The sequence below is a fragment of the Panthera uncia genome (assembly GCF_023721935.1).
Source record: "Panthera uncia isolate 11264 chromosome A3 unlocalized genomic scaffold, Puncia_PCG_1.0 HiC_scaffold_11, whole genome shotgun sequence".
Classification (NCBI taxonomy): Eukaryota; Metazoa; Chordata; class Mammalia; order Carnivora; family Felidae; genus Panthera; species Panthera uncia.
In genome coordinates this window covers 8,617,042-8,637,327 of record NW_026057578.1, presented here as the reverse complement: position 1 = coordinate 8,637,327, position 20,286 = coordinate 8,617,042, and the positions used below count along the sequence as shown (strand labels likewise).

The window sequence follows — 20,286 nt, the reverse complement described above, 5'->3', positions numbered from 1 at the left end:
TAACGAGCACGGGAGACTCGAGGGCGCCTCGGGGGGACTCCGGAGGGGGCGCGCGGCGCCCCTGGGCCCGGCGCGGGCGGGGGGCGCACCCCCTTTACCTGCGGCTCCGGCTCCTCGGCCATTTCCTCGCTCGGCGGCGGCCGGGACTGAACTGACACCACACGAGCGAGCCGAGGTTTGAATGAGGAGGGAGCAGGCGAGGAGGGGAGGGGGCGGGGAAGGCAGGAGGGAGGGGAGGCGACGGGGAGTTTCTCTCGGCCTTTTGTGCGGACACCTCCCGGCTTCCGCGCCCGCACCGGCCCCCCAAAAGAGACGGGGGGCCACTGGACGCGGGGCGAAACCATCTCCCCGGGCGCCTCGAGAAACTGCGCCTGGAAGACCCACCCCCCCCAACAAGGGAGAGCCCCCCCGCCCCCACCCCTCCCCCGCCCGGGGGATTTGGGGGCCGGGCTCACCTCGGGCGCGGGGCTAAGGTGAGCGGGGCGGGGGTGCGCACGGGGGGCAAAGGCGCGGGCGCCCCCTACTCGTCCGCGCGGGGACAGTGCAGGCGCGGGGGGTCCCTAGAGCCGCCGGGGCGCGGCGCGTCCGGCGCTGGGGGACTGTTGGGTCAGAAAGTGCTCTGGGAGCAGCTGTTGCGCCCTCCCTCGGCCCGGCCGCTCGGAGATGCCCCGCCTCCTGCCTTCACCGGCCGCGGCGGCCCCGCCCCTGAGCCCCGCCCCCGAGCCACGTGGTCCGCGCAGGCGCGCCCCTGCCCCGCCCACCGCCGCGGACTCCGCCTCCGGGACGCGAGCGAGCCGACGAGCGCGCGCACTCCCGTTCTCGCCTGAGATTCCCGCGCACGCGCGCGCCTTTCACCACCCCCACACACAGTTCCCCCCCCACCCCCCGCCCCTCCACACACACCGCCTCCCGCCATCCGGCTAAACGTGGCCCGCGCGCGCTCCGGCGGTTCCAGTGACAGGTACGCGGGGAGGGCACCCCCCCCCCCTCCCCGGGGGCAGCGCGCAGGCGCAGATCCAGGCCTCAGCCTTGCCGCCTCCCCCTCCCTCGCAAGGTGTGCCCAGGCGAGGGAGGGGCGGGTAGCAGCACTCCGGGTCATCCCGAATTACCAGCAGAAGCCTCTGCGCCCATTTGAGCAGGTCAGAAAGTGAAGTGCACAAGCATATCTTCAGATTTTCGTCAAGTGTGAGCAAGGTCGCGGAGGTGACATGATTAAAATGGTTTAATGGGTATCTTCATAAAGCTATCCTGTAATTGTTGTTTTTCCAAAAGGGCTCGACTTGCGCCGCTATTATAACTTGAGATTTCTAAACTTGGCCTGGGTTCCAAGAATCCACTTGGCTTTGATAGAAACCCACGTGGAGGAAACCGAGTTTAAACTGCGGGGGGGGGGGGGGGGGAAAAAACTAGCCTTGCCCCCCCCTTCCCAGAAACAACGTATTTAGAGCGTTTCCTACCCTTCCCTGCTCACAAAAGGAGAAAAAAGGTTACGATTCCGAAGGCCTGTCTGTGTTCCCTCATTTTAGGTTCGCCCCAGGAGGAACCACAGAAGCAACAATCACAACCACTAAGTTTTCTGCCCCAAAATGCAAACGAATTCAAATGTAAACAGAGCTAGGCAACTCACCGAAAACAAAACAGCAAAGTATTTTTTTTTAATGGGACATGGGTGTATCCAAAATGGAAAAACTTAAAACCTATCAAGAAAGGCACTTAAAGGATATATTTAATAAATGGGGGGAGGGGGGGCTATATAAATGCTCTGCTGGTGAGCAATGGAGTTCTTAATAGAAAATGGAATTTTGAGAGACAGCTTCTTAGCAGAGGGGAAGAATTTGCCAAGTGTGATGTTTTGCTGTCATTTTATATATAACTACTAACCCCACATATGGTCCGGTTAGTCTTTTTTAAAAAGGAAGTGAACCAATTACTTACTCACAATTAGCAGTGCCAGAAGTAAATTCTTCGGCCAGACCTCCTTTTTTTTTTTTTTTTTTTCCACCCAAGTACACTGATGTTGATCATTTCTAGTACTAAGGTTCCTTTTCTCAGAGAGGACAAATACCTTCTTTTCAAATAGTTTTTAAACCCTTATAAGTAGTCACATCCTAAAACGCAATCCAAGGGCACTCTTCATAAACAAGAAACTTCGTTTAACTTCTCCAAACAGCGGGCTTGGAGCATTGCTACAAAAACAAACTATGAGCAAGTGGAACCAGGTTGAGTCTCCACATTAAGTGTAGCCTTACTCTACATGTTAATGGATAACCTTTGAACTCTGAAACCTTGAATGCTGTAAACACAATAGCACTGATAGTTAAAATTCTAGTGTCAAAACTGAGCAAAAAGAGAAGTCTAAACTTTTCAGAAGGGATAGGGAAACAATCAAATGTTTTGACAAATAATGGTTCTACTAAGAACAATGAGGCTTCTGGCTCTCAGACCTTGTTGCTCCTGAATCATTTTCTGAGCAAAAAAAAAAAAAAAAAAAAAGGTTGTGCTTTTTCTCTGTGCCCTTACAAAGCTACCACTTTGTTAGCTTAATAGCATCCTATGGTTTGTTAGTTACTGTTTCTCTCCTCCTCCCCCCACCCCACCCCCCAAAACCTTGTATATGTTGTAGCTTTTAAAATTAAAAGAGAATTGTCTTCACTGATCTATCGGCTCAGAGTTTTGTATGCCATCCTTATGTTTGAGCAAAGAATTACAAAGAACCCTGTTCCTGGAGATGTGCCAATAAAACTGGGAAATCGTTGCAAAAATTCTGCCAGTGACTGAGGGCTGGTTGCAAACACGTACTGTGTTTTTCAATGGACATGGAACGATCTGCATTTGCTGTAAGGGCATCTGTGAGACACAGTCTCCCCCTTTCAAACAGGAAGACTCGCGCTTAAGATTTACTTGGAAAGCATGCATAGTCAAAACAATTAAAAGTGGAAACTCCAAAAGTAAAAGAGAACACTAGGAGCATTTGGTTTTGTAGTAAAAGCGGAAGAACTCATTATTATCCTATGAAATGAAAATGGAAAACCAAGCGTTGGTCTGCATAAACTTAGCTCCACCCACGAGTAATCCTGTTTTGCCATCACTCCTAGCTAGACTATCTCTAAAGGAGTCAGGTGCTGCGGAGAGGCAAGCAACACAAACAAAGAATAGGACCAGAAATGTCCCTTCCCATAGAAGCTGATGCTCTGCACATGTTACTTGGAGAAAGGTCGAAAAAGCCCCACTTCACCTCTCCTTAACGCGACAAACATCAGCTACACCTCGTTTTTCACAATTATCCAAACAGCCCGGCCCTCCTCAAGATATATTTCCCAGTGTACGCTTAGAAAATTGCACCATTATCTCTGATTTAATCCTCGTGATAGGAGACCTCTTCATTTCCCTAACTTCTGGTTTTCTCTCCAGATGCTGCCTGCGACACAGCCTTCTCAGATCTAATAACAAAACCAAAAACCCTTCTAATTTGCTACATTTAACATTTATTGGAATCATCCTGGGAGACTTCGCCTTCATTAGAAGAACAATGCAATACGATCTTCCCATTTCACAAGTATTTATTTTACTGTGGAACTATTACAGAAAAACAGTTTTGGAAACTGTACGTAAATCCTTGGAGCTGAAATGGAGCCAACATAGACACTCGACTTAAAAGAATGCAGTGTTCAGAGCAGGAAAACCTGAAAAACTGCAGTGAGGAGTCAGCAGGAAAAGAAAATGAAAAAGTTAAGGCGAACCTTGCCAGCTCCTGCTAACTACAAAGGACATTTGAGAAGGAAACCAGGGCAGCCCTTTTAACACGACTGAATGCACTAAATTAAGGACGGATCACCCAACAACTCCAGGGAAAGCCACACAACTCTCCTTCCAGTAAGTTTCTTGATCCCACTCAAGTCCTCTCGAAATTTTAAGCCCTCTATAAAACATCGCAATAATAGATGATAAAAATAAATCGCAGAAATCACCTTTCAGAAGTGGAGGCAGCGTCTGGAGCCTGGAGACTTCTCTCGGAGTTTGCCAGCCCACCTGGCTCCGAACAATACTGCAAGAGATGAGATTACTGGTTTTTCCAAGCAAACCGAAAAGGGAGGGGCCAAGTGTAAGGCTCAATTCAAATTGAGGTTTTGATGCAATCATGACTTGATTAAATTAATCGACCTTGATGATGTGCAAAGAGCACAGTTGATTTTTAACTGTATCTGTCCCATTCCCCCTCCACTCTTCGGGCTCGACTTTTGTTTTCTGCCAATATCCTGGATGCTTTTCAAGGCTGACTTCACTCACAATGTAAATGTATAAACTTTCTTTAAAAAATGACATGGGTCGGGGCACCTGGGTGGCTCAGTAGGTTAAGTGCCCAACTTGAGCTCAGGTCATGATCTCATGGGTTCGCGAGTTCGAGCCCCACATCGGGCTCTCAGCAGCGAGCCCGCTATGGATCCTCTGACCCCCTCTCTTTCTGCCCCTCCCCCACTTGTGCTTTCTCTCTCTCTCTCTCTCTCTCTCTCTCTCAAAAGTAAACCTAAAAATAAATAAACATAAAATATACACATATATATTAATTACATGTGTCACATGGCTTTCAGAGCACCCCTTGAAACCTTTCTGCACTCACCTGATATTCCAGATGGGAGCTCTGGCACAAGGGGAGGGGTTGGAGGAGGAAGGTGACTAACAAAGTTTATTGAAATTTGATGCCCATTCTCATCTCCATACGTGGATCCGCCCACTTACTCAAGCCAAAACCCAGAAGTCCAACTCTATTCCATCTCCATCACCCTACATGCACCTTTAGTCCACTAATTTCTATGTGAATATAGCTCAGCGTTGTCCATTTACCTCCGTCTCTAACACAGCACCATCACCTCTCACCCTCTCCTCCAAATACATGGAGCACATAAGGCATCTGCCAGCTTCTTCCTTTCTAAGCTTGCCTCAATACAAGCTCCACCCTAAGTCCAGGAGATCTTTTACAGGGTAAATCAGATCCTGCCACCGCCCTGCTTAATGGCTTCCTATGGCCTGGGGAGGGGAAAGGGGGGTTAAAGAACAAACTCCAAGAGCTGGCCTCCCCAACTCTGTACATCTGGCCCCTGCCTAACCTGCAGCTTCAAGTTTTGGGAAGCCCTTGCCTGGGATTCTAAGCTTCAGCCCTGGGGCCTTCCCTCTGACCGGAGCCTTCAGACCTGTGGCTCCCTTTGCCTGGCACCCCCTACCCTTTCTTTCAAGATGGTGGCTTCTGTGCCTGGGAGTGGGGAGGGGGTGGCTTCCCTCCGACAAGGTTTTGGGACCTCTTCTCCCCACGGGTCCTGTCTCAACTATTCCATCACACCTTCTGAGAGCTGCATTAGCCTTAGAATATGATTTAGTCTCTCTGGGCTGCAGTTTTCTTCTCCACCAAATGTGGTGATGATGAAGAGGTGGAAGAGCAGGAGGAAGGCCTTAAAAGTTCTCATCACAAGGAAAAGAACTGTAACCATATGGAGTGATGGATGTTAACTAATCATTTTGCAACGTATGCCTACATCAGATCATTATGTTGTACGCCTTAGGCTTATACAAGGTTATATGTCAATCATATCTCAATAAAACTGGAAAGGAAGGTATTATGTAAATACCTATTTTTCTAGAAGACTCTGGAGAATCAAATGAGACACACTACAGAGCTGTGAACCCAGAGTTTTGCAGGGGCGAGTGGGGAGGCCCGGCATTGTTCTAGGCACAGGAGACAGAGCTTGCGGGAAGCAAAACAAAGTGTTTGTCCCTTTTTATTTATTTTTTTAATGCTTATTTAGTTTTTAGAGAGAGAAAGAGACCGAGCACAAGTGGGGGGAGGGGCAGAGAGAGAGGGAGGCACAGAATCCGAAGCAGGCTCCAGGCTCCGAGCTGTCAGCGCAGAGCCTGACTTGGGGCTGGAACTCACGAACCAGGAGGTCGTGACCGGAGTGAGCCAAAGTCAGAGGCTTAACCGACTGAGCCACCCAGGCTCCCCAGCGTTTGCCCCTTTTTAGAGGGAGACAAACACATAGACAACAGATAGTATGTCTGCCTCATATATTGATAGAGCCGACCCCTTCCTCACCCTTGAAACACTTTTCCCCTTGCTTTGGAACCCCACGTTCTATCGATTTCCACCACCGCCCCCTCTGGTCCTCACTGGAGGCTCCTTCTCAGAACCCTTTGCTGGTTCCTTTGCCTCTCCCTGACCTCCAGCCTTGGAAGCACCCAAGGCCCATTGCTGGTGCCCTGTGGTCTCTTTTCCTGTTCATTCCCTAGACGATTCCATCCACAGCCCAACGGCCCAAAAGGCCATCTAGATGTTGAGGGCTCCCAAACATATATTTGTTATTTATTTTGAGAGAATGAGATGGGGAGGGGCAGAGAGAGAGGAAGGGAGAACCCCAAGCAGGCTCTGCACGGTCAGCTCTCTCGGAGCCCGATGCGGGGCTTGGACCCGTGAACCGCCAGCTCGGGACCGGAGCCCAAACCAAGAGTCAGACGCTTAACCAACTCAGCCCCCCAGATGCCCTTTCCCTCAACTCTGAAAACGTATTTCCAACTACCACTCCATCTCTGCGTAGATGTCTGCCCACAGCAGTGATCAGTAGATGCGCTCACAACAAACGCATACCGAAAGGAATAGTAAAACACGCAGCTTAGCTGCAGAGAGGTCCGGTGGGGAGGGAATTGAGATTTGGGTCTTCAGGCCAGTCCCTGGGATCTTGGCTCTCTTTCTTCATCTGCAAATGGGGATTCTAACCCCTTCCCTGCCTGCCTCATTGGATGGCTGGCTTGTCGGGGTCAAACCACAGGAGAGCTGGATGTCCGACAACACAGGGCGGCTTTTATGACGACTCTGCTCGTCAACACTGAGTATCCCTCCACAAAGGGCTCTACTTTTTCGTGGGACTATTTTTTTTTAATGTTTATTTCTGAGACAGAGCATGAGCAGGAGAGGGGCAGAGAGAGAGGGAGGGAGACCCAGAATCTGAAACAGGCTCCAGGCTCCGAGCTGTCAGCACAGAGCCTGACACGGGGCTCGAACCCACAAACCGTGAGATCATGACCTGAGCCGAAGTCGGTTGCCCAACCGACTGAGCCACCCAGGCGCCCCACGTGGGACTGTCTTTGAGTATACCTGGGACTCTGGCCTCAGCGTCCCTGGCAGCACTTACAGGAGTCCTGAAACCCAAGCTTCCACCCTTTGCTGAGAAGAGCATACGGGCTCCTTGTCCTGTTTTCTCCTCTTCCTTCCATCTCTCCCTCCTGGGTGAGTTAAGGGTCTAGTGGGCTATCTGTGTAGCTGGTTAGAGATTTCATTTTCTTTTGTTTTTGTGGGTTTTGTTTTGTTTTTTGTTTTTTGGTCTGAATCAGACTGTTAATGCCACTAAGGGCAGGGACTTGTCCAGACTCCCACCCAGCAATACCTCCTGCATTTATTTCTCTGCCTTGGGATGGATGGACGGTGCGGACCAGAGCACCAAAGTTTCAAAGAGATCCTCTGCCAACAGCACAGCTGGCAGGCCGGGAGGCTAGCTGATAAGCGCTAACATTTATTGAATTCTTAATGTGTGCTTTTTCACTTTGTAACTCATTTAACCCCTCTAATGACCCTGTGAGGTAGGGTTTATATTTTTCCATTTATTAGACAAAGAACCCAGGCAGAGAGGGATTAAGCAGCTCTCCCAAGGCCCAGAGGCAATAAAACGGCAGCCTCCTTTCCTGTGTAGACACTGGCCGAGTCTTACCCCCACACCCTGCTGGTGCTTCCCCAGGACCTTGAACCAAGCCCAGCACATAGCAGATGCTCATTAAATACTGGACGGAAAAATAAGTAAATAAATAACTGCGTGCCAGGCACTTTACATCTATTATCATCACATCCTCCTAGTAACACAACAGCTACTTTTAGCCTTGCTTTAAATGCAGAGAGGTCAGATATGCATTCAACCCACAGAATGTGGCCAGCATTGTTTGCCACGGGCCTGGGACGCAACTACAAGGGAAGGGAGCTCTACGTGGACCCAGCTACCATTCCGGCAGAAGCGCAGACCATCACCTCTCTGTCACATCGATCTTTTCAGAAGTCACACTGATCTTTTCAGAAGTCAAATCTGATTACATCAGGGTCCTGCCTAAAACTCCCCATGTCTCTTAGAATAAAAACAAAATCCCTGATAATGCGGCAGGCGGGATTGGTGGGGGGACTTTATCCCACCAACACTGGGATGTGACTGGAAAGAAACGCAAGAAAAACCGACCCACTGAACTTCAAGTTAAGTGTTTCTTCCTTGATTCTCTCCTGAAAGGTGGCATCCTGGTGCAACAAAGAAGACGTGGCAAATTGGGGGACACCGCTGTCCGTTTACTTTCTCTCCCGTGTGGAGGGCACGCTCAGAGAATCAGAGCTGTCACCGATAAGCATACTGGCCACTGGACTAGCCGAATCTTCACCCCTTGAAGTTATCACTGCCTTTGCTTTAACAAGAGGAAACTGAGACTCAAGATGAGTAAGTAGCCCGTCTGAGGCCACCCAGCTGACAGTTGGTTCCCCAACCTTCCAGATGACAGTGAGGCCAGTGGGCCATTTGAACCCTATGTCAAACCCCAGCTCTGTCACCAGCCGAAATCTCCTCTCTTCTAAAAATCTACACCGATGCACATTTCTCGACATCCTATTTCCTGAATGTTCACCAGTCAGCCATGAGTGAGTGTCTCTGGGGCAGGGTTGAAACATCCTCACCCAGCATTCCTCCCCACCCCCAATCCTGGAACAACAATATTTCACTTGGTTGCCCCGGGGCTAGCCCCTCCCACCTCTGTCCCTCCCTGGCATTCTTGATGTACCTGCTTACTCTTCCTCCAAGTCCTCCAAAGTCCCCAGTAGACTCCAGATCTCCTTTGAAGGTAGGGAAGAAAGGTCATGCAAATTCACGTCCCAAAGGCAATTAGCAGAGTGCTCTTTTGCACACAGCTGGGAGGCAATAAACGTCTGTGAAATGAAAAATGTCCTAGGGACGCCTGGATGGCTCAGTAGGTTGAGGTTGAGTGTCTGACTCTTGATTTTGGCTCAGGTCGTGATCCCTGGGTTGTGGGATCGAGCCCCACATCAGGCTCTAAGCTCAGCAAGGAGCCTGGTTAAGATTCTGTCTCTCTCCCTCTGCCCCTCTTCCCCACTTGAACTGTGTCTCTCTCTCTAAAGTAATGGAAGGAAGGAAGGAAGGAAGGAAGGAAGGAAGGAAGGAAAAGAAAAAATGTCCCAGAAAGAAAGAAAGAAAGAAAGAAAGAAAGAAAGAAAGAAAGAAAAAAGAGAAAATGTCCTAGAAAGAAAAGAAAAGAAAAGAAAAGAAAAGAAAAGAAAACAAGAGAAAATGTCCTAGAATGGATGTCAACTTTCCATGCCTTCCTTTACATGGCCCCTCACAGCTAATCAGTTACTCAGTTTTATAGATCCTATCATCCAAGTAGCTCTCAAGTGCACCCTCTCCTTTCATATTCCTACCATCCTGTCTTTTCCTTCTGATCTGCATAATAATTTCATAACCGGGTCTCGAGTACCTGTCTTCTTCTCAGCCTAGTAAATTTTTCCTCAATACCACAAATAACCATCCTTCTGCTGCCCTGTACAAAATTCTCCAATTTACCCAAATAAGTCCTAGTTCCCTCTCTTAGGATGCAAAACTACACCATGGCCCCAGCCAACCTTTCAGCCAGATTCATTCCATAAATATTTATTGACCACTCCTTTGTCCCGGGCACTGGCTAGGTAGTAATTAAAGAGTGAGGTACAAAACAAATTGGATTGCTGTCCTCATGGAGTTTATATTTTCATAGGAGAAACAGACATTAAACAAATTAAAACAAACAAAAAAATATATATTAGCATATAATTATAGTAACTACCCTGAAGAGATAATCACTCAGGGGCTCGAAGAAGCCTACATAAGGATATTCATTGCAGCCTTGTTTATAATCGTGACAAATAAGAAACAACCTACAAGTTCATCAAGAGAAAAATGACCACATAAACTATGATATATCCAAATTTAAGAATATAGACAGCAGTTAGAAAGAATGAAATAGTGCTACATATGCCCATGTGCTAAATCACCAAGACGTGATGGAGTAAATAAATAAACGAAGCCACAAAAGGTATGCCATTCTTTTGTTTAAACACACACAATAGTATATTCTCTAAAGGAAATGCATATATATATATACACAACATATATGTATGTGTACGTTTGTATATTATATATAATATATACACGTGTTTATACTACACAGGGCTCAGAAATATATAGGCTGATCATTTCACGTTACATACAAATATCGAATCATTATATTGTACAACTCAAGCTAAGAGGTTATATGCCAATCATGTCTCAATATAAGAAAGAAATGTATATGCAAATGCATGAATAAAAGCTGGTTAATTCTCAAATACGGGCAACGATCCAGGACCCTTTACTGGCAGCTAAATATTTTAATCTTTTAACACGCAAAACACACTCATATTTGACCCAGATAAGTAAAAATTAGCTGCCTATTAACATACAATTCCAAACTACATTAAATACTCTGAGAAATTAAAAATGGAGAATAAAATACTTAGTATTTTCATACACTGCTTTTTTTTCCCACATACTGCTTTTTAATGAACTATTCTCTACTTACCCTTCTCCTTGCTCTGTGCCCACTACCTGTCCCACCTTCGTTTTGAATCTCCCCAAACCCACATGCCACATATGTCCAAAATCAGTCTGTAGTCATCCTACCCATCCCCCATGCTCCTCTCCACATGCCGCCATGCTCTTTGTTCGGTCACTCTCTTTGTTCGGTGCCTCCTTTATGACATTTGCTGGGTTATGCCCAGCCCCAGATGTTGTCTGAATGGACTACAGGCTCCTCAACGGGAAGGCCAGTTTCCTCCAAATCACAGCACCCAGGAAAGTATCCCAATATTCAGCTGTTCAATGGAAGTAAATATGCTCCCTGGTTCTTCCATTCACTCATTCATTTACTGTCTCACTCAACAAATAGTAAGACCAACTGGGTATCAGGCACTGTTTTAGGTGATGGGAACACAGCAGGAAAGCAAACCCGCCAAAATGCCGATCCTCACGGAGTTAGCACTTAATGTTGTAGTGAATTAAATGATCGGCGCTATGGGGCACCTGGCTGGCTCAGTCAGTGGAGCACGGGATCTTGATTCTGGGGTTGTGCTTTCAAGCCCCACACTGGGTATAGAGATTACTTAAAAATAAAATCTCAGGGCTCCTGGGTGGCTCAGTCGGTTAAGCATCTGGCTCTTGATTTCAGCTCAGGTCATGATCTCATGATCTGTGGGATCAAGCCCCACATCGGGCTTTGCACCAACGGTAGTACAGAGCCTGCTTGGGGTTCTCTCTCTCTCTCTACTTCTCTCTGCACCCGCCTCCCTCAAAATAAATACATAAACTTTAAAAATTTTTTAGTAAAATCTTTAGAAAAGAATTAAAGAATTAAAGGATTCATGTTATGGAGACAGGGGGCGGGGAAAGGGGCCAGAGAGTCGAGGGAGCCGGTGAGGGTAATGTTCAACAGGCTAGTCCCGGAAGACTTCTCAGGTGGAGACATTTGAGTAAAGATCGGAAGGGGTGACAGTGGGAGCCACGCAGAGGCTCTCTCTGGGGAGAGAGCACTCCCAGCCGAGGGATCAGCATGCAAAGACCCTGAAGCGTTATGCCCCGTGGTTCAAGGAACAGCAAGGAAGCCGGCGTGATGTTGTGGCTGGCATGGAGCACTAAGAGGACACAAGTCATAAAATGAGGGTGGACGAGATCCACACCATTTGGGGCATTGTGAGGACAGGACGTTACTCTGGATGAACCTGAGGGCCGGTGAATGGTATGAACAGAGGAAGAATGATCTGGCGGAGGTATTAAGAGTGTTATTAAACAAACTGATAAACCAAGAGTCCTCCTTTGCTGCAATCACTCAGCTATTTAAGCGTGTCCATATTTTCAGTACAACAGCACAACAACAACAACGATAATAGTAACAGTAAGAAGAGGTAAGACAAAGCGTAACAAAAAGGGAAAAATAAAACAATTTATTGAGCCCCTGCTATGTGCCAGAGTCTTAACTCCACACCTGATCTACCCGATCATAGTGTTTTCTCGTTCTCCTGATAACCTGTAGACTTAAATTCATCTGGCAGATGAGGAGACCGTAGCCATTCGAGGTTAACTCACTTTCTGCCTTACTAACTTCTTTAACTTGCTTGAGATTCTACAACAAGAATGAAGTAGAATTCTAGCCCGAACAAATTCCAAAGCCCATGCTGACTCATGCCATTCTGTTCTGTACTAAGCGGTTGACTTTGGCCTCAGGAGACTAGAGAATAATAATAGTGACCATCGATTAAGTACTTCTTATGGGCCAAGTACATTATTTGCACCATTTCTGGATACCCAGGCAGAATCGGTACCCTCGTCACCCAGATTAGAAGCCACACCTCCGAGTGGTGAGACAGGTAGTGAGTTCTAGGGCTGAGCTCTTGAAACGGGTTTCCAGGTTCAAACCAAGACCCCGGGCTACCCAACCATTGCCTTTGCCGTCTCACCGGAGCTCCCTCCCCACCTCCACCCCTGGCCTTTTACAGACGGAGGTAAGAGTCATCACTGACAGGTGTATTTGGAGGAATAAATAAGTCCTCACTACTAAAATGCCTTGGGGGGAATTTGGCACATAGCGAGCGTTCAATTAGGACAGGCTAGTGTCACAAAGACCACTGCCCACGGCCACACAGGAGCTCGCCCGCACTCAGAACCAGGTCTGTTCTCAACCACTGCACGGCCCTGCCAGGGTACTTATTCTGGTACCCTTATTCTGGGCGGGAGAAGAGAAGCAAGAGTGTTTCTATGACGTGAGACAGACAGTCAGAGCTGGCCCCGGGTCTGTCCACTCCAGAACCTGAGCAGCTCTTGACCACCAGAACGACTCCTCAGTGTAGACAAAGCAAGTGGAAGTCTTTGAAGAAAGATCCCTCAATCCGAGTGATCCTCGAGGAAGCTGGGAGATACCTACCTGCCTTTCAGGGTTCTTTGGACACCTTCTCCAAACTGGAGGTCAAGCGAGACCGGAGAGGCACCTAAAGAAGAGGGTCAGAGGTGAGTGGCTCCAGGGAAGCGTGCCAGGTGGCTGAGCCCCTGTCTCCCGACCACAGCTCTCCAGCCACACCCTCAAACAGGATGCTGGGGTTTGGGGAAAATACTGGAGAGGAGATTAAGGTTAGAGCCACGCCCCTGGTAGGTATAGAGTGACCAAGAAATCAGGAGTCTACACTGAAGATTGGCCGTCTGCCTTGGTCCTCCGTAGTGCGGTGGACCCAAAGCCAGCTACCCCACTATTTCACTCGCAGCCAATGTTCTTCTTCGGCTCAGCAGCTCCCAAAAACGAACATGCAGATTTTCTCAGAAACCGGAACTGAATCAAACACGGTCCTCAGAGCCAGCGTAGACCCAAACCCTGGCTCCCAGCTCAGCTGCTGGGAAACCTCAGCCTCCTGACTCGACTTGCCTGCCTCACCTGTACAATGGGAAGAACATTGCCGCCCGCTGCACGGGGCCCGCTCTGGAAGGTTACAGGAGCTAATCACAACCAAACCTTAAAACGGTGCCTGGCACACGGCCATCAGCTCAGTAAACATCAGCCAAAATGACCTTAGTCATTATTGTCTCCGAACGTCTCCGTTCTAAAACAGCCCATCCGCTTAACGAATCCCTTTGGCTTCTTTGACAACTTAAAAAAAAAAAAATTTGTGCTTAGCACATTTTGTTGACGTATTTTTACAAATACCAAGCCTGCCCGTCCTCTTAAAAATATTTTAAGAGATTATATTTTGTCCCCACTCGCTTTGAGGAACTGCTTCGGAGCCACTGAGTGGGCCAAAAACAGCAAGAAAGCAAAGGAGGATAATAAAACCTCTTTCCTGAACTTTTTCGAGAAAAACAAAACACACACACACACACACAAAAAAAAAGAATTTCAAGATTCAGATTCTGGGCTTTTAAGGACCATCTTGCTAAGTATTTTCTTATCAAGTTCCTTCTTGTTTTCTCCCCTCCCCCCCCCCCAAAAACAGAAAATTAATAGATTTTTTTTTCTCCCTGCCTCCAAAAAAAAAAAAAAAAAAATCTGTCCCATAAATTTCTCCCAAACCCACGCAACCGAATTTTCTACGAGGATTTGTAAGAAACTAAGAATCTCTGAACAGAAACGAACCGCTCCCGAAGCAGTTCTCATTTGAAGTCAACAAATAAGCACAACGTGTCCCCAAGGAAACAAAGTAGAATTTGGACGATAAAATGGCTCTGCCCCTAATCCCCGGTTCCCCCGAGCTGCAAGGCTGCACTGGCAGGAAACACATATGCCATCACAAGTCTCTGCTAGTTTTCACCAGTATTTCTGCATCAGCCCGCTCAGCCGTATGGACCCAAGTAAGACACCCAGCTTTAAAAAAAAAAAAAAAAGAAAAAAGGAAAAGAAAAAAAATTGGTAAAGGAAAAGAAGAGCACGCTGACCTGATCATTTCTACCTTCCTCGGGGTGGGTAGACAGAGACCAGAAGAAATGCGGGCGCCCCTCCCCCGCCAGAACCGGGCTTCCCGTCTGGGTGGAAACTATCTCATTACCACATTTTCAACAAGTAGACCCGGTTTCCTCGTGTAATCAGAGTTAGTCTGTGGTTGTTTGGCAGTCTGTGCATGCCGTGTTTTTAGAGCTATAGAAAATGTGTATTTATTTATTTTGTGATGGCTGCGACCATATGACAAACAGAAGCCAGCCTCAGCCAGTGATTTATAAGAGCTCGGGGAAGCAGTGCCTTTAAGCATTTTAATAGAGGCGCTCTCATCCTTTGTAAGTGGAAGTGTAAATTGGTACAGTCCTTTTGTAAACAACTCCGCGAGGCAAGTCAAGGGCCTGACAAATGTTCATACATTTGGGTGCAGCAAGAACATTCCTGGAATCAGTCCTAAGGAAATAGTCCTAATAGAGGACAAGGGGGCTGCGAACAAAGATGTTCATGGCAACAAGATTTACTATAAGGGGAAGGAAAATACACACATACTCCCTCCCCGTATGTGGGGAAACACGCGAATAAAGAAAGGGTTCGTCTTCCAAGTTATCCCCGCTCTTGCCCACGGCCATTTCAAAATTTAAAAGCTGCGAAAATATGCCACTGAGAAATAGTTATAATAGCAAGTGGAAAACTCAGGACGCAAGAATCACATTTTTAATAAAATAGAAGTCTTCTTATTAGTAAGCAAAAAAGGCAGATACAGGTATATGTAAAATTGTTTCAATTGGTTTTCTTACCAGGGACGTTTTAGTATGGACTGGGTATTATGTGATACCAGGAACTAACAGTTAATTCACTAATTGTGATAAAGACATAGTAGGTTATTTGAAAAAAATGCACATATTTTTTAGAGATATATACCGAAACATACAGGAGGAGAATGACATGTTAGAATTTATAATACTTAAGCAAATTTTTAAAACAGGAGAATTGAAGCGATGTGCTTAAAATTGCAAAACGGGGTGAGGGCTATGGGGGGGGATTCATTTTACTATCCTCTCTACCTTTACATGCATTGCAAAATTTTCATTAAAAATTTTTAAGGAGGGGAGCTCAGTCTGTTAAGCATCTGACTTCAGCTCAGGTCATGATCTCACGGTTCGTGGGTTCGAGCCCTTCCTCAGGCTCTGTGCTGACAGCTCAGAGCCTGGAGTCTGCTTCGGATTCTGTGTGTCTCTGTCTCTCCTCCCCTCACACTCTGTCTCTCTCTCTCTCAAAATAAATATGTCAGCATTAAAAAAAAAAAGTCTTTAAAAAAAATTTAAGGTGTTGTTTTTTGATAACAGAATATGTAGGACCTTTTTTTCTTACCTCCAATTTTTCTTAAATGATTTTTCTATGAAAACAGGAAGAGTTGGCAGTCCCACAGAGACGTTTTTATTGCTGTGTTATAGTAGTGAATCCCCAGAATGCTGTGGTATGCCTGTGTACCTTCACTGAACTCATAAATGGCCCAAATCCTCTCTCTGGGGTAGCACCCTGCCATCTAAGACTATGCTGTAAATGTGATCGGCTGATAAAAAGTCCAGCTGCCACGGACCATTTTAAAGGTTAGGAACACACACACACACACACACACACACACCCCACTTCTTGCCTCTTCGGTGCTAAGTGGCAACAGACTCTGGTTTTACTTCCAAAGTTTCATGCAATAATCATGTAAGCATCAAACAGCACGGAGTTCAACATGCCACCAAGCTGACTCAGAAGGAAGGTTCCACATTCCTTAATTAGCAGCATCAGAAAAGTAGCACTTCCTGCACTGGAGTTTCCCATTTCATCCAGCTACTCATGGGCTCAACCCACCCCACAGGTTCTCACAGAGGAGTGCCATGAAGTCTGGAAACAGAGACAGTGTTCTTTAATTTATCTTAATAATTCCCTTTGTTCCTCTTTATCCTGCTTTGTTTTATTCGTCACACTCTTCATCCTCTTGTATGCTGATTTTTGCAGATTGAAAGTGTCCGTGGTAGCATGATGTATGTCCTTTGTCTCCAGACTTCACGGACACGCTGGAGATACTGAGATCACAGTTGGGAACAGAATACGTGAACACTTCACCCACTTGAAAATACAGTCCTCTTGGTTATTAATAGCCAAAAAGATTCAAAGTACTGGACCAGAAGCTTCTTTTTTAGTACCAATTACTTAAATTAAGTTTCTGATTTGTATTAAAGTTCTCTGGCACAACTCAGGCAGGACGCAAGTGCATGAGGAAGATTTCCAAACAAGATTACACGGTTTTCCAATGTGATATATTTGATCATCTTTGAAAAGGCAGGGGCAACACAATTGCAACCTTAATTGAAATGTCAAATTCTCATTGGATTTAACCACTGTAACAATAATTTACTGTGAACTTCAGAGGTTTTGGAGAAATGTACAATAACCCTAAGCAGTGACTGACAGATTTGACAGATGCTTAAAAAAAATACTATTTGGGAAAAAAAAAATACTGCTCGGAAAAAAAAAATACTCTTTGGAAAACATTATTTTTGCCCTTTGAGGGACCCTAAAAATCCATTCTATGATGCATTATTCCATTTTCCCCTTGCAGTCTTCCCTTCCTCAATCTATGTCTTTTCAAAGAATTCTTCTCCTCTTTGACCACCAGGTTGATAGATTTATATTTGCTTTTTTTTTTAATTTTTTTTTTCAACGTTTTTTATTTATTTTTGGGACAGAGAGAGACAGAGCATGAACGGGGGAGGGGCAGAGAGAGAGGGAGACACAGAATCGGAAACAGGCTCCAGGCTCCGAGCCATCAGCCCAGAGCCTGACCATCAGCCCAGAGCCTGACCATCAGCCCAGAGCCTGACGCGGGGCTCGAACTCACGGACCGCGAGATCGTGACCTGGCTGAAGTCGGACGCTTAACCGGCTGCGCCACCCAGGCGCCCCTATATTTGCTTTTTAATCAAGTACCTTAACTGTAAGAGAGTAGATAAGAAAAGCTCATAGTCTAACACCCCGGGAGAGAGCAAATGTTTGCCTCAGTGGCAAACCCACGTTCTCAGGGGTCTAAGAGCAAAGAAGTTCCACTTGGGGATTTTATTTCTTCTGAAAACATCTTCTGGTATTTGAGAACGTCTGATGCTATTTAGTGGGGCAGACCAACCCCTGATTAGATCTTTTAAGAACAAAAGCCTTTCCTTCTGACCCCAGAGAGTAATGAATTCCTTGTAACACTACATGATAATTATGATGAAAAGCGTATTTTAAAATCAATGTACTTTAAATAACAATCACGTCAAGTTGAATCCAGAACCAAATTAAATCGACTTTGGCCTTTTGGTGTTCTTGGGTCATGTAAGAGCTGGGTTTGACTTTATCCCTGACTCAGTCTCCCTACTCCCTCCTTATATCACAAGACACTGTAAGGGGCATAAAAAGTGCCCCATGACTATGATATTGTCTTCTTGGAGACCTAAAGAGGTCATATATATTTTTTCTTGAAAATAAAGTTTATAGGGGCGTTTGGCTGGCTCAGTTGGAAAAACACATGACTCTTGATCTCAGGGTTGTGAGTCTGAGATACACCCATATTGGGTGTAGAAATTACTTAAAAACAAAATCTTAAAAAAAAAAAAAAAAAGAGAGAGAGAGAGAGAGAATAAAGTTTATACAAGCAATACAGTGTAAGACCTGACCCTGAACCCAAGAAGCTGAGTCTTTTTTCAAAGAAGTTGAGATTGAAACACAATTGTTTTAATTAATATTTGGGGGATAGTCTTCACATGTCAGTGAGAATTTTGCTCAGAAAAAATGATATCCGAATTCACTCTAAAAAGTGTTGTCTCCTTCCATTTCTGTACATTAGCAAATAATTTCTGCCCTCTTCTTCACTTTTCCAAATTATGAAAGATTTTTATGGCTTTCTTCATTTTCCAAGTATGCTGCAAAACACTGTAAATATCAGAGAAACACTGGAATTTCAACCTGGAATCATTCAAAGTTTCTGCTTGGAATCCAGGGCACCCGCCATTGACAGCATAGTCTATTGTATTCTGTTTACATAGAATCCAGATGAATGGTACCCACCTGGAGCTGTTCAATGGACTGAAAATAATCTTAGCAAACGTGTAATGGTTTGGGTACAGCCACTGCTACGTCATCATCGAGCTGGGGCCACTGCTGCTGCCACTGTCTGTTAGATAGGACCTTCAAACCCTGCTGGCCTTCTTGATAGTTCTTTGCCTATCAGTGGATCATTAGTTGGAGCATTTCCTTAGTCATAGAGCCTGGCCGTTCGTTGGGATGTTCTCAGTAGGAACTACGGTTGAAGATAACAGAATGGTTATTTAGACGTGAATGTGGTGGGGGGGGGGGGGACACCTCTTTCTTCTCGGGGGCTCAAGATTGTTTTGTTATTTTCTGATTCTTGAACTTTTAGCTCTTCTTAAGAACAGAGATCTGATTTTTTTTTTAAAGCTTTCCGATGACATTTGAATGTTGAAGTCTTTTGAAAATATTTACATTTTCCAAGCAGCTAGCAACACTCTCTGTCTTCTATAGTTCTCAAGATTAGGGAAAATAAGAGAAAGCTAGAGAGCTGGCAAGCAAGTGTATCATAACCTGGCAAAGACATTCCTGAGCAAAACTATATGGGTTTGAGCTTATTGGAACATTTGAAAGCAATTAAAATGCTTCCCCCCCCACCCCAAACTTATTTTTGTCCTTTTTTACTTTAAGCACACAGAGGCGTACAGCTGAAAAATAATATGACAAGCATGAATGAGTCATCAGGCGGATCAAGCCAAGAAGCTACTGTCAGGGGTCTTTATGGAATATACTGGATGGAATGTCTATCATCCACGCTTTGGCTTATCGGAGGGGTCAAGACCAGCCCTTTAAGAAAAACTGATCAGCTTCCCAATATTCAAATTCCTACTTTTTGACCTGACACAGAATATCCTGCCTTGTGTCAAAAATACCATCTTCCAAACTATACCGTCTTCCAAACTGTGGGGATAGACACTGAAAAGAGGCCTATGATGCAACTATATATAAAGTGTGTGTGGAACACACGTAAACGGAAGATAGTAGAAGCCACGGGAGATGAATCAGAATTATTCAAGATAACTCCACAATGAGCTCGAAGAATATCATTAGGTCTACGGACCTGCCTTATTTTAAATACAAGCGCTCTCAAACTTTACAATACCTCGTAGGAAAAATTACAGGATGTATACTCCAGTATGCAGTCGACAAGTCCGTAAAAATGCCACTTTATTTTTATGATTGGAAGCCTTACTGTTCATTGTAGAAAATTTGAAAACCGCAGAAAATACCCCGAAAGCTGACACCAAACACTCAGAAACAGCCACGGTTCCTACGTTGCTGTGTCTCCCTGCACCTTTATTCATTTGTTTGTTTGTTTATTTTCCCTGCACCTTTTTAAAAAAGACACAGCATTTGGTAGGATCGTGCTTTGTCCTCATCTGAGGGTTCACAGTGACGGTTTTTCTCAGGTGTTAAATAATGTCAGATTCTCCAATCACGTCTTGTTTTCTTTCTCTTTTAAAATCTACAAAATATGAATGCTGTACAGACCCCCAACCGGCTCACCCATCCGCCTTCCACATACAACACCTTCTGGTCAGGGAGGGTGGTGCAGAATATCTCTGAAAAGTGAAACAGAAAAAAAAAAAAAAAAAAA

The 20,286-nt window shown here is 45.8% G+C and overlaps 1 protein-coding gene and 1 long non-coding RNA gene across 9 annotated transcripts in view; one reads left to right on the top strand and one right to left on the bottom strand.

Annotated features, from left to right (window-relative positions):
- The window catches only part of ZNF217 (zinc finger protein 217), a 45,227-nt gene extending 30,583 nt beyond the window's left edge, over nt 1-14,644 (bottom strand). The window contains exons 1-3 of one of the 7 annotated variants that reach the window (XM_049650609.1): nt 14,571-14,644; nt 13,075-13,138; nt 3,969-4,045 (exon numbers count right to left, since the gene is read on the bottom strand). The gene's annotated coding sequence lies outside the window, so the exon portion shown is untranslated. The other 6 variants (XM_049650610.1, XM_049650614.1, XM_049650608.1 and 3 more) reach the window with 6 other exon arrangements.
- LOC125936490 (uncharacterized) overlaps nt 6-20,286 on the top strand; it is a 22,585-nt gene continuing 2,304 nt past the window's right edge. The window contains exons 1-2 of one of the 2 annotated variants that reach the window (XR_007462032.1): nt 6-175; nt 8,313-8,513. This is a non-coding gene — a long non-coding RNA (uncharacterized LOC125936490). The remainder of the gene's footprint in view (nt 176-8,312; nt 8,514-20,286) is intronic. The other variant, XR_007462031.1, reaches the window with a different exon arrangement.